The sequence below is a fragment of the Gorilla gorilla genome, chromosome X (genome assembly GCF_029281585.2).
Source record: "Gorilla gorilla gorilla isolate KB3781 chromosome X, NHGRI_mGorGor1-v2.1_pri, whole genome shotgun sequence".
NCBI classification, from domain to species: domain Eukaryota; kingdom Metazoa; phylum Chordata; class Mammalia; order Primates; family Hominidae; genus Gorilla; species Gorilla gorilla.
Window position 1 is genome coordinate 45,116,806 of NC_073247.2, and position 14,086 is coordinate 45,130,891.

The following is a 14,086-nucleotide window of genomic DNA, read 5'->3' on the forward strand; positions in this document are numbered from 1 at the left end:
GCCTGATTCTTTTACCTGCTCAAAAAACCTTGATATGCCCATTTTGAAAGCCATTGCTTCTTTTCTTTCTTCCTCAGTTTCCCCAAATTCAGTTTATACTAATATTAATGCCCAATAACTTGCATAAGTCAGGATGGGTTATGCTATGCTGCAGTGACAAACAACCTAAATATCTCAGAGGCTCAGTCATTCTACATACCTAGCAGCTGCCACTCTGCTATACATTGAGGCAGGAAGAAAAAAAAAGATACGGTGAACCACACATTCACTCTTAAAATTTGTGCTGCAAAATGGCACACATTGTTTGACCAAGGAAAATCATGTTATTAAACCTAATGTCGACAGAACAAAATGCAGAATCCTCTTATAAGACTTTTCAGTAATCAAATCTACTACGTAGTCCCCTAGTTTTCATAACTTCAAACTGCAATCTGAATGTCTTTTTTTCCTTACAACATGTATTCTGATATCAGTACTTCAATTTGTACAGTCAACAGAAACTAAGAAATTAGCTGCATATGTCTCTCTTAAGAACTCCTTCTGAAACTCCTTACTTGAGCTCTCACATTTGTTTGACTTCTTATGACTGCAGCACCTTAGCAAATATATTCTAAGGATATCATCGAGCTTTGTATGAAATGCATTAATCATTCATGCAGTTTTGATTGGCTTCTCTTCTTTATACAGTATATAGCAGCCAAGCAAGGTCACTGTTATAAGATTTATTACAAAGTGTCTTACTGACAATCGATTTTTCTCCTTCTAATATCTTATTGTGATACATTAGCCTATGGGCTTTTTTTTGGTCATTACTTAGAAGAGAAAAAGTAGCACTTATCTGTCCTAATTCTTTAACAATCAGCCATTGTAAGAGGAAATTCAGAAGGGAAAAATTACAATGATGTATTGTTTCCCTAGTCATAAATGTGAAATAAGTCAATAAGGCAAATGAGTTAGCTCAGAATATTCAGTGGTCCCAGGAATTACTGCCATTTGGTACTGGTACCATTTTTAGGTAGAAATGTAGTGAAATTTGCAATCTATAAAAATGTCAGGTTGTATCTCTTCCTGAACTGTCCTTTTCCCATTTTTCATTAGAATGATTTTGTAATTCCACAGTAATCTTTAGTAGGAAATACTTATAGAAGTAATAGATGGTTTTAAAAACTCCAAAGATCAGTTTATAGAATATGATACACTTTTTACATTAATGCGTTTTGGAAAAAAATGTGTAAAAGTAAAAAATGTTTTTATACAAATCAAATATGTAACTTTTTAAGAAGATACTTGAAAAACGTACATGATGATTCCCTTTTTTTTAATACTAGTTGTCATCTTTTGATATTTTGTAATTGGAAGCCTGCCTTTCCAATTCTGACTCTTGCTTTGTGTCTTCTTACAACTATAACTACAGTTCCTAAACTGTGTATCAAGGCACTTTGTGATACTAAGAACTGTTTTAAAATTTCAAAACAGATTGACTTCTTGATTTGGTTCTTTGCTTGATCATTACTGGTGTATAGAAATGCTATTGATTTTTGTATGTTGATTTTGTATGCTGAGACTTTATTGAATTCATTTATTAAATCTAGGGGTTTTTTGGAGGAGTATTTAGGGATTTCTAGGCATAAGATCATATTGTCAGCAAAGAGAGATAATTTGACTTCCTCTTTTCTCATTTGGATGCCTTTTGTTTCTTCCTCTTGCCTGATTACTCTGGCTAACACGTCCAGTACTATGTTGAATGGGAGTGGTGAGAGTCTGCATCCTTGACCTGTTCCAAATCTTGGGGGAATGCTTTCAGATTTCCCCATTCATTGTGGTGGTGGTCATGGGCACAATAAAAGAAATAATCAATAGTGTGAACAGACAATCTGCACAATTGGAGAAAATATTTGTAAATTATGCATCCAACAAGGGACTAATATCCAGACTCTAAAAGGTACTCAAACAACTCGACAAAATACCTGCAAATAACCCCATTAAAAAGCAAACAAAGGACATGAACAAGCGTTTTGCAAAAGAAGACATACAAATGGCCAAGAAGCATATGAAAAAAAAATGCTCAACATCACTCTTCAACAGAAAAATGCAAATCCAAACCACAATGAGACTCCATCTTACACCAGTCAGAATGGCTATTAAAAGGCAAAAATAACAGATGTTGGTGAGGATGTGCAGAAATCAGAGCACTTATATACACTGTTAGTGGGAATGCAATTAGTATAACCTCTATGGAAAACAGTATGGAGATTTCCCAAAGAATTAAAAATAGATCTACCATTCTATTCAGCAGTCCCACTACTGAGTATGTACTCAAAGGAAAAAAAAATCATTATATCAAAAATATTCCTGCACCCGTATGTTTATTACAGCACTATTCACAATATCAGAAATATGAAATCAACCTAAGTGCCCACTGATGGATGACTGGATAAAGAAAATGTGGTATGTATACACAAATAAATACTATTGATCCATAAAAAAAAATAATGAAATCATGTCTTTTGCAGCAACATGGATGGAACCGGAGGACATTATCTGATGTGATGTAACTCAGAAAGTCAAATACTGCACGTTCTCACTCATAAGTGGAAGCCAAATAATGTGTGTACATGGACATAGAGACTGGAATGATAGGCAATGGAGATTTGGGAGGGTGAGAAGTTGGGGGTGGTGGTGTGTGGGGTGAAAAATTACTTAGTGGGTACAATGTTTACTATCCAGGTGATGACTACAGTAAAAGCCCAGACTTTGCTACTATATAATTTATACATGTAGCAAAATGGCACTTGTACTTTCTAAATATATGAAAACTAAAAAACAAATTCAAAAGGAATCTACTAATATCCATCAGACACAGTATAAACTACTAGGAAAGGTAGTTCCCAGTTTCACCATTAGATCACGTGAAATTCCTTTTTGGTAACATTGTATCTTTGTGAAACGGGGTTTTAGCAATTTCCAGGATAAAAAGAAAGTACTGCACAAAAATAATATAGTACAAGAAATGAGGGCGATCATCTACAAACTGATTCCAAGGTTTGAGAGTGTGTACAGTGCTCAACAGGTACATGCATCTTGTGGCTAGTTAAAAATGAAATAAAAGTTCTATTTTTCTTTTAATCTATGTGTATTACATTTTTTTTCCCAAGTGACTACTAAATTATCAGTGAAAAATGCCTATTAAGTTGTCAGGGCATAACTCAATAAACAAAACTATAACATAAGAATTTTGGTCTGGGGGCCCCACATAAAATTTTGCTGAAACACTGAGGTTATTTTGCTGTGAGAACACTTAAAACCCTCTGAACTATATGTATTATCTCCAGTGAAATATTTGAATATAACAAGGAATGTTACAGTGGCAAAACTGTTTTCAAATTATTCAAAATAATAGATGATATGAATTTATAAATATATATAAAATAGTGTCGTGCAGGATACTTTATGCCCTCCGTGAATCCAAAAGGGAAAATGTTTGTTGCATCTGAACCCCAACTCATAATTTAACCATACATAATTTTCTACGGTGGATAATAAAAATATTCAGACATGTTCATGAATTCTAATTTATTAACTCTTCGCTGATCTAGTTGTTTAAAATATGTTATTTTGATCAGGTAGTAGACATTGATGGTTGCTTTCCCTGGAATCTACCCACTTACCATCATACACACACACACACACACACACACACAAGCACATCACACATACGCACACACGTATACAAGGCAACCATGTTATCCTACCTCTTTGCTCCAGATTTGGATCTACCCAAACCAGTCAGCATAATTCCATTCCCCTTAGGCCAATGTGTGGTTAAGAATGAGCATGTGATGTGAATTAGTTGGCCTGGGCACGGTGGCTCACGCCTGTGATCTTAGCACTTTGGGAGGCCGAGGCGGGCAGATCACGAGGTCAGGAGATGGAGACCACCCTGGCCAACACGGTGAAACCCCGTCTCTACCAAAAATACAAAAAGTTAGCCGGGCGTGGTGGCACACACCTGTAGTCCCAGCTACTCGGGAAGCTGAGGCAGAAGAATCGCTTAAACCCAGGAGGCCAAGGTTGCACTGAGTCGAGATGGTGCCACTGCACTCCAGTCTGGGTGACAGTGAGACTCCGTCTCAAAATAAATAAATTAATTAAAATGTTGCTTAGCACTGTTTTATGGTTGGAAGAAGAGATGCTCTCACTTGCTCACTGAAGGAAAACTAGGCAGCCTGTGTCACAGGTTGTGTTAGCAGCCATCTTAAAAGAGTTAGGGGAACAAGCCTCAGGAATAGGTCAACTCTATGAAAGGCAAAAAACAGTTACTCTATCAAAATAAAAAGTTAGTTTTGGTGACACTTTTACTGTGCTGAACCAATTCTAACTTGAAGCCATCTACGTGTACACCAACCTACAACACAAACATGCTTGGAATTTTCAGAAAATTGAGCCAATAAGTGTTATCTTTGTTAAAATTTTCTGTTACTTGCAACCAAATCATTTTTAGTGGTACAGATGTCTTACTCCTTTCATAGCCACAAGTAATAACACCTTAAAAAGTAATGCTAAAACTCAAACAAAATTTTTTTGTTGTTGTGGGAAAACAATTTGTTGCCATTCAAATAATGATAATAAGTGAGGTTAATTCTGTGTGAGGTTAATTCTCCATTTCTGTGAAAAAAAATCACACTAATTTAATGTCATGTAACTACCATATATGTATGTGTGTTTGTGCCTACATGAGTATATAAATACACAGATGTACTAAAAAAAACAGAGACTAACTTTCGTTGAGTTTCTATCATCTGTGAGCCAAGATTATGTTATTTAAAATATGTTTTCTCATATTATGGTTTATTAAATAAATACCCTCAAACTGCACAATTCCTCTTTGGTAAAGAAAAATATTTTTAAACTAATTAAATATTTTCAATCTAAAATTTCCCCATTATAGGTACATGCTAGAAAAATAGTGATGGTCATTTAAACCAGTGGTTCTCAACCATGGGCTGCCCATGACCATCCTTGGTTATATGAATTTTGTTTGTCTGTATTGAGGTCTATGCATTATTAACAATGCTCCAGGTTATTCTAAATGTGCGGTTAGGATAGAGTAACTCCATTTTACGAGATCTTCCTCAAAGAGTCTTTGTTCCCACTACCTACTTTTGTTTCTTTAACCTCTCTGCCAAGTTTCTGACCTATGAATAATTAGCCAGCAGCTTTATCCTGTTTTAATTCAGAGTATAGACAGTCAAGCTGCAGCTACATATTGGACTCTGTCAGGAACCTAAGCTAAAATATCAACCCATTTTTTTTCTTTCTACACCTTCCTTCAGTAAATCACCAGCTGTCAGCATCTCCTTTGGATTTTCTGGCTTTTAAGAGTCAATGCTTAACAAACATCATTTTGCTTCTTTAGCTGAATTGAAGGGCATCAGTAAGAAATCTGTTAGGAGGCTTGAGAATGAACTTGGGCATAGACTTTAATTCAAGTAATTTTCCTTGCTGTCTGTGAAGTAACAGTGATGGGATGATTGCCTCTTCCCACGTTTTCTTCCAAGCTCTCAAAATGCTAAGCATTACTAATCAATAGCAGGTAAATTAGATTCAATGAAAACTGTTGGTGTTTATTTTCAAACACATTACCACAGAAGTCTTGTTCCAAATGTGACATCTGTGTTTCACTAAAAGGTAAGAAAACCATGACTATTTATAGCTTAAAACATTGCTATGTTGTTTTGTTTTTCTCAATAGCGATTTCTCACTAATTTTCTCAAATTGGAGGACTCTCCAGAAGTGAAATAAATTTCAGAGTCCTAAGTATTATATTTCATTACAATACAGGATACACAAAAGCCTACAAAATAATTTGATTCCTAATTTTTTGAGGTTTAAGAGAGATTTTCTGGACACGGTGGAAACAGGATATACGCTTTTTTGTGTGTGTGTGATCTGAATCACGCACAATAGTACCAGCTGCTTCCGTTTTCTTACTCCGAACAATATCTTTACACACTGCCATTAGAGAACAGCACTCTTAGGCTTATTAAAGTCATTTGTAAATTGTTGAAGGCAAAGATCACAGTTGGGTGTACATTTCCCAAAATGTATTGTTACTAGACGTCAGGCTTATTAAGTCACTTCCTGTTATTTAAATGAGATTCCAGAGTCTTATATATGAGTATTGTGAAAATATAACATAATAAAATACAGAACTATATCTTTCCTGGTTCCTTAAATAATTGGGTAGTGTGTGTGTGTGTGTGTGTGTGTGTGTGTGTGTGTGTGTATTTAAAAGTCTACATTTTATTTGCATTTCAGAATTCTGGCTAAAAGTCTTATTTTATATATACAGAGAGAGACTTTTATACAACCAATATCTAGAACTCTCTAAACTCACTTAGTTCTCTATGAAATCACCAAAGGTCCAACTAAAATCCTGCTTAATATAACATAAAATGCTGCTAGATTCAATTTAGAACTTACCCCTATTATTTTGTGGCATTACTGTAGCCACCTAAGGTAAGTGATGAAGAGAAGAAAAAGTAAGCACCCCCTCATCATTTCCTATCTCCTGAAAAGTGTTATCTGATTTGAAGAAGAAAAACATGTCTTGGGGAAAGAACTATAGACAAATAGAAAAACCTACACTTGAAAGATTCAAAGTTAAAATGGTATCTACAGTGAGAAAGCTTGTTCTCTCCGTCTGACAGAATTCTGCTTTTTTCATCGGCATTCAGTTTTAATGCATTTTTCAGCAATGCAAACAACAATAAACAAATGAAAAAGCAAAGAAAACATATCACTTAGAACCAGATGTCCGATTTAATTATCATGTAATCAGAGGAGTCAAAAGCCAATTTCACTCAGTAAAGAAAAAGCAGATATGTAACTTTTATAGCCAACGATGCTTTCACTGGGAAAAAAGAGGTTGTTAATGTGAATATGCATGTGAAAGTTACTATTGTCTTTAACGCAAGCTTGCAATATTTTCAACATTCAGATAAATTACTAAAAAAGGCTTTTTCCTTCAATAAGCAAATTCAGGAGAACCTTTAATACAGCAAAATCTAAATGTGATTACAAGTTACACTTTTTGTCAAGGATTTGAAAGACTGTCTATTAGGCTTCAGGTATTTGTGTTATGGGCTTTAGGAAAGACATGTAATACATGCAACGTACAGAGGGTTTTAAATTTGAAAATGTATTAGCAATATTATTAAGATATCCAATTAAGAAGAGTCACACATAATGTTTATTTTGGTATCAAAGGAAACGTGGAAATTTTGAGGTAAGGTAGATCAACACGCTTCATTTTACAGATAAAGAAACTCACCTCAAAGAGGTCAAATGACTCACAAAATATAGGCAGTTAGCAGAATAATCAGGAAAAGAAAGCAAATCTTTTAGTTGAGTTACATTTTTTCCATTACAGCACACCTCACTGAGAAGAATCTGAAACGTCACAGATTATCACCATCTACAGAATGAACTATGTAACAAACACAAACATAAATTTATTTTAAATACAAACGTACATTAATTTTTAAAATTTAGCTTGTCTCATTAGATAAACTGTATTAAATACAGGAAAGTATAAAAGTGCAAAAAACATACCTAGTTTAAAAAGGAGGAAGTGCTGTCATTTGTAACAACATCGATGAACCTGGGGGACATTATGTTAAGTAAAATAACTAGGCACAGAAAGATAAACAATGCATGTCACTTACATGGGGAACCTAAAAAGTCAAACTCATGGAAGCAAAGAATGGTGGTCACCAGGAACTGGCAACAATTAGGGAAGAGGGGCATTGGGATGATGTTAGTCAAAGGATATAAAATTTCACTTAGATATGAGAGATAACTTCAAGAGATCCATTATACAACATGGTGACTGTGGTTAATAACAACGTATTGTATACTTGAAAATAGGTAAGAGAGTAGATTTTAAGTGTTCTCACCATAAAAAATGTTAAGTATGTGAGTTAATAGATACATTAATTAGCTTGATTTAGCTGTTTCACAATGTACACATATTAAAATGGATTAAATATTTAATCAGTTTTCTCTAAATTGTCTACTTTGGGTCCAAAGTCTGTGAGAATCTTTTGTATTTCTGTGGGATCAGATGTAACATTACCTTTTTCTTTTCTGATTGTGCTCATTTGGATCTTTCTTTTTTTTCTTTGTTAATCTAGCTAGCAGTCTATGGATCTCGTTTATCCTTTCAAAGGACCAACTTGGTTTTGTCGATTCTTTATATGGATTTTTGGGTCTCAATTTCATTCAGTTCTGCTCTTGGTTATTGCTTTGCTTCTACTAGCTTTAGGGTTAGTTTGTTCTTGGTTTTTGTTTTTTTAGTTCCTCTAGGTGTGATGTTAGTTAATTTCAGATATTTTTAGCTTTTTGAGATTAGTAGTTAGCACAATACATTTTCCTCTTAACACTGATTTTGCTATATGTGAAAGATTTTGGTGTGTTGTATCTCTGTTTTCATTCATTTCAAAAAATTTTATTAATTTTTTATTAATAAAAAATTAACTTTATTGTTTACCTAAAAGTCATTCAGGAGTAAGTTGTTTAATTTCCATGTAATTGTGTGGAATTGAGAGATCTTCTGGGAGTTGATTTCTATTTTTATCCATTGTGGTCTGAAAGTATGGTTAGTATAATTTCATTTTTTTACATTTATTGAGACTTGGTTTATGGTTGAACATGTGGTACATCTTAGAGTATGTTTCATGTGCAGATGAGAATAATGTATATTGTGTGGTTGATGGGTGGAGTGCTCTATAGTTGTCCACTAAGTCCAATTGTTCAAAGGCCAAATCTAAATCTCCAATTTCTTCGTTAGTTTTCTGCCTTGATGATCCATCTAATGATTTCAGTGGGATGTTGAAATCCCCCACTGTTATTGTGTGGCTGTCCAAGTCTTTTTGTAGGTCTTACAGTTATTTCATGAATCTAGATGCTCTAGTGTTGGGTGTGTATATATTTAGGATAGTTATGCCTTTTTGTTTAACATTTATCATTATGTAATGCCTTTCTTTGTCCTTTTTTACTGTTGTTTGTTTAAAGTCTGCTTCATCTAATATAAGAATAATGACCGCTGCTCTTTTTTGTTTTCCATTCGCATAATATATTTTTCTCCAATTCTGTACTTTGAGCCTATGGTTGTTTTGTGTGACATGAATTTCTTGAAGACAGTAGATGAATGGGTCTTGTTTTTTTTCCAACTTGCAACTCTGTGCCATTTATGTGGGGGCATTTAGGCCATTTACATTCAAGGTTAATACTGCTATGTGAGGTTGTGATCCTATTGTGAAGTTGTAAGCTGGTCTGTTTGTAGTTTCTATTTTGTGTTTGCTTTATAGGGTCTTTGGACTATGTACTTTAGTGATCTTTTGTGGTAGCAGGTATCATTCTGTTGTTTTGATGTTTAGAATTCCCTTAAGAATCTCTTGTAATTCTGGTCTAGTAGTAACGAATTCCCATAGTGCTTGCTTGTCTGGAAAATATTTTATTTCTCCTGTAATTATGAGGCTTAGTTTGGCAGGATATGAAATTATTGGTTGGAATTTCCTCTCTTTAAGAATGCTAAAAATAGGCCCTAATCTCTCCCATCTGATAAGTTTTCTGATGAGTGTCTTTCAGGTGTTCTCTGAAGTTCATGTATCTGGATGTCTACCTCTCTAGCAAAATTAGGGAAATTTTCTTGAATTAGTCTCTTACATATGTTTTCCTGGTTATTTCCTTTTCCTCTTTCTCTCTCAGGAATGCCAATAATTTGTAGGTTTGGTCACTTTACATAATACCAAATTTCTCAAAGATTTTATCTTTTAGAATCCTTTTTTATTTTTGTATGACTGGGTTAGTTTAAAAGAGCAATCTTGAAGCTCTGGACTTCATTCTTCTACTTAGTTCAGTCTGTTGATAAAGCTTTCAGTTGTATTTTAAGGTTTTTCTATTCCAGAAGCTCTGATTAATTTCTTTTTAAGATGTTTACCTTTTCCTTCATTTCCTGGATTGATTTAGAAGCTTATTTGTGTTGATATTCAACCTTGTCTTGGATCTCATTGAATTTTCTTGTAATCTTGATTTGAAGCATCTATCTGTCATTTCTGAGTTTCCATTTTGGTTTGTGACCACTGCTGGAGAGCTAGTATAATCATTTGGTGTCACTATATTCAGATTGTTCATGGTGACAGAATTCTTGCACTGGTTCCTTCTCATCTGGAGATCCTGGCAATTCTAATTTTTGTAAATATTTTCATGCTGATAGGATTTTTTTCTTTCTTTCCTTATAATATTATTGCTTTTTTTTTCTTTCCCTTTTCTTTTACTCCCATCCCTACGGGATGTGACTTTAGAAGGTACTGATTAGGGTGTTTCGGTTTTGCTTCTATAGCCCTATGCACTTCTTTCGGCAGGTTTTATATTTTACTATGCAGTTTAACCCACAAGCCAGTAGATGACACTTATGGGTAAGATACTACTGCAGCCAATATGACTAGGTACATACTTGATCCTTCTTTACTGGAAGAAGCTCTCTGTTGCCTCAGGCAACAGGCTTATTTGTGGAGTGCACAGTGGGCTGAGCTCCCTGCCCTGCCCCAGAGGTACTGGGTCAAGATGGGCAGGTCCAGAACAGTCAGGCCCCTCTACAGGTACCCCAGTGGCAGGCAGAAGCACCAGTGCTTTGGAGGAATCCAGTGGGTACCCACCAAGCACCTAGAGGTGTGCCTAGGCATGGAGGTGGGAAACTTCCTCAGCTACAAGTTGTCTCCATGGGGGGAAGAGGTAGCCTAAATTTCTAGTCCAGGAGAGTCAGTGCTCCATGTTCCTGGAGATCTGCCTGGCCATGAAGTGGAGAGGCATCCCTGCACCAGGATCTCTGCACAGGAAGGGTGGGGCATCTCAGCTCGTTAGTCCATGTGAGTGGATGCTCTGAATGCCTGGAGATCTGTCTGTGTGTGGAAGAGAGAGGCCCCCACTTGCACCATGATCTATGCACAAGAAAAATTAATATTAATTTTTTTCTTTTTAAATTAATATTACCTTCCTGGAATTCACTCTATATTAGTTAATAGAGATATTTCTCATTCTGTTTTACAGTTCCATAGTACTCACTTGTGTGTATGTAACATAGTTTATTCAACCTCTCTCTAAGCTTGGACATCTAGGTAGTTTTCAATATTTTGTGATTACAAATAATGCTTCAATAAATAACCTTGGTCATTTGTATTTTCATATTGTTGGAGTTGTGTCTTCAGGGTGAACTCTGAGAAGCTGGACTTCTAAGTTGAAGGATAAATGCATATGTGCCTTTGATATATTTTACCAAATTCTCCTTCATATGAGATTGTAACATTTGGAGTGTTACTGGCAATGTATGAGAGTGCCTGTTTACCCCAGGCTCAGCATGAACTTTATACAAAAGTTAAGATGATGCTGTTAAGATCATATTATTTCCCAATTTTAAAATATCACATTGTATTACAGGCACTTCCATATGCCATTAAAGCCCTCTGTAAATATGATTGTATATGGTTACATTATTGTCCATGAAGGCACTATACTATAATCAATGCATTCCATTTTGTACATTTAGATACTTTTTAAATATTATTTTTACACTAAGTTACAATGAATATTTTTATTTTATAATCATTCGTCTATGTGTAAGACTCTGTCATTAGAATTAATTTCTAATATTTTCTCACTTAGTATCTTCATATGAGAGACACTGAAGCTTAGAAAAGTTTATGCATTCTGTGAAAGATCTTTAGCAGAAATATTTTGCTAAAATCAAACAATTTACACAAATATGTGGGGCAATGAAGTTTTATTAAGTACAGTCATTAATGCAGTGGAGAGGAGAGGAAAGTACCGACCAAAGCAATCCCACTGACCTCCACGAATACTTCAAAATGTCTTTTTGTGTTTTTATCGGGGAGTTCTGGATTTGGTGAGCTTTAGAGTTTTAATAAAGAGCTTCAGAATGATTGCCAAGTACTTCAAGTGTTCTTGAGTGCACTTGGTGTTTGCAAGAATTTTCATTTCATAAATTACTTTTTGTAGTAACTTAAGAAACTAAGTGCTTTTCTTTAAGCACCCAAATTTATGGTACAATCTCTATTGAAAATTTATGAACTTGTATTGTCTTCCTGTCTTAACATTGGGTCACTCTTCTGAGAAGCAAGTTCAAGTTTTTTATAGAATTTTCCTTTTCTCTGGAAACAGCAGGCTCTTAGAGAGGAATGCCTGCTTTCGTTAAAGCTGTAACATAGCTGTGGGGATTGGAGGTTTTCCCTGTGGACACAATCATCTTATAAGCTACAAAATACTGGTATTTACACTGACAATAATGTATCAGTCCTGTTCAGTGACATAACTGTCCTTCCCTTTGCTGCCAACACATCAGGCCCCAAGCCTCCCTTACTGTCATGATCAATAATGCACCCCTGTCATGATCAGTAGTGCCCCAGCAGCAATTTAAAACCTGCTGGTGTTTCTACCTCAAATCTTGCCTGGCTGCCTGGCTGCCTGGCTAACACCTTTGCCTCAAATTTTTCTGGTTTAATGAGAAGTTTGTTTGACAAAGAACCTGCCAACTGTAGCTCAGGCTGCTTTACCAGTCTCACTTCAAATTGCATATTCCTTGGTATATAGCACCATCTGTATCATGCTGCTGGCCTGTTTGCATTTGACCAAGTCTGGGCTTAGGTCAGGGAATTTCTGTCAATCATTCACTGCCATGAGATAGAGGAGTCTGCATGTTAAACTTCACACTGCATCTAGCTGGAAAAGAGATTTATAGCCTTTGGCTCCAGAACCTTAGAGCAACTATCCCAATCAATATTATAGTCTAAAATTTTCACCTAAAGTTATTTTTTCAAGGTTTTGTACCCAGCCCACAGCTTCTCTTTAATTAACTTGGGCTCTCTTACACATTTTTTTTTTTAAAAATCAAAGGACCAATTAATGGGTCTTTACCACCAATATATATAACTAGTTCCTACCTCTCCAAAGCTTCAACTCTCTCTCTCACACAAACATGCACACATACACAGTTGCACTATTAATTAAACTACATTCACAAAATGTATTAATGTGTCTTTCTCCCAAGCTGAACTGTGTACTTCTAATAGATAGAAAATGAGTCTTATGCATGTATGTTCCCTGCCTTCTTGGGTCTAGCACATGACCTGGAACAAACTCGTTTCTTGACGACTCTCTTTGAATGATTAAATCCATAAACACATGTGTTAATTCCTTTGAAATCTGTGTTACTAAGGTAAAAGAGGTGTTCAATAATTATTTCCAAGCTCAAACATTTGTTTGAAGACTAAAGTAGGAGGAAGACAAGCATCAACAAATTCAGAGCTCCTTTAAACAGGACTTCAATGGCAAATAAACGTGTTCTTTCTTTTGACAGTTATGAAGTGAAGAAAGGTCTTGACTGCTCAGTTTCATGTAGATCTGAATATACACATCTGGGTTGAATTTTCCCAAGTGACTATAGCCATGAAAGTGTTAAATCATATTCATTAATGAATTCATATAAAGGAGACTCATGCTCTTAATCATCCTGATATTAGGAAGATAAAATCTGGAATTATTATTGGAAATGGAAGAAAGTTTCAATTAGGTATAATGGAAAGTAATGCAGAGCAGCAATGAGGTCTGAAATCATGCATTTACAGCCTATAACTTGAAATCTTGATATGTTTGAGGCATAACAACAGCTTGTAAAAAGTCTTGAATACTTTCTGTACTTCTCTTTTTTAAGCCTATGAAAGTGTAAACTTGATAAGTTAGGGAATATGGATCTTTTAATAATGAACACACACTCATAGTGGGTATCCAAAAATATATTATTGATTGTTTTATATATAGATTGGAGAAATAAAAGTAATGAGAGTAGACATGCTAGAATATTTCATATATCCGTGAGGTAGTAACTGGATAAGACCTATCCTCTTATCATGAATTGCTGTAACACTGGACACATTCTTTGAGACAGCTGTTTCCAGGCACTGAGCAAAGCTGAAAAAAAAAAAAAAAACCTTTGATACTTACTTAAGAG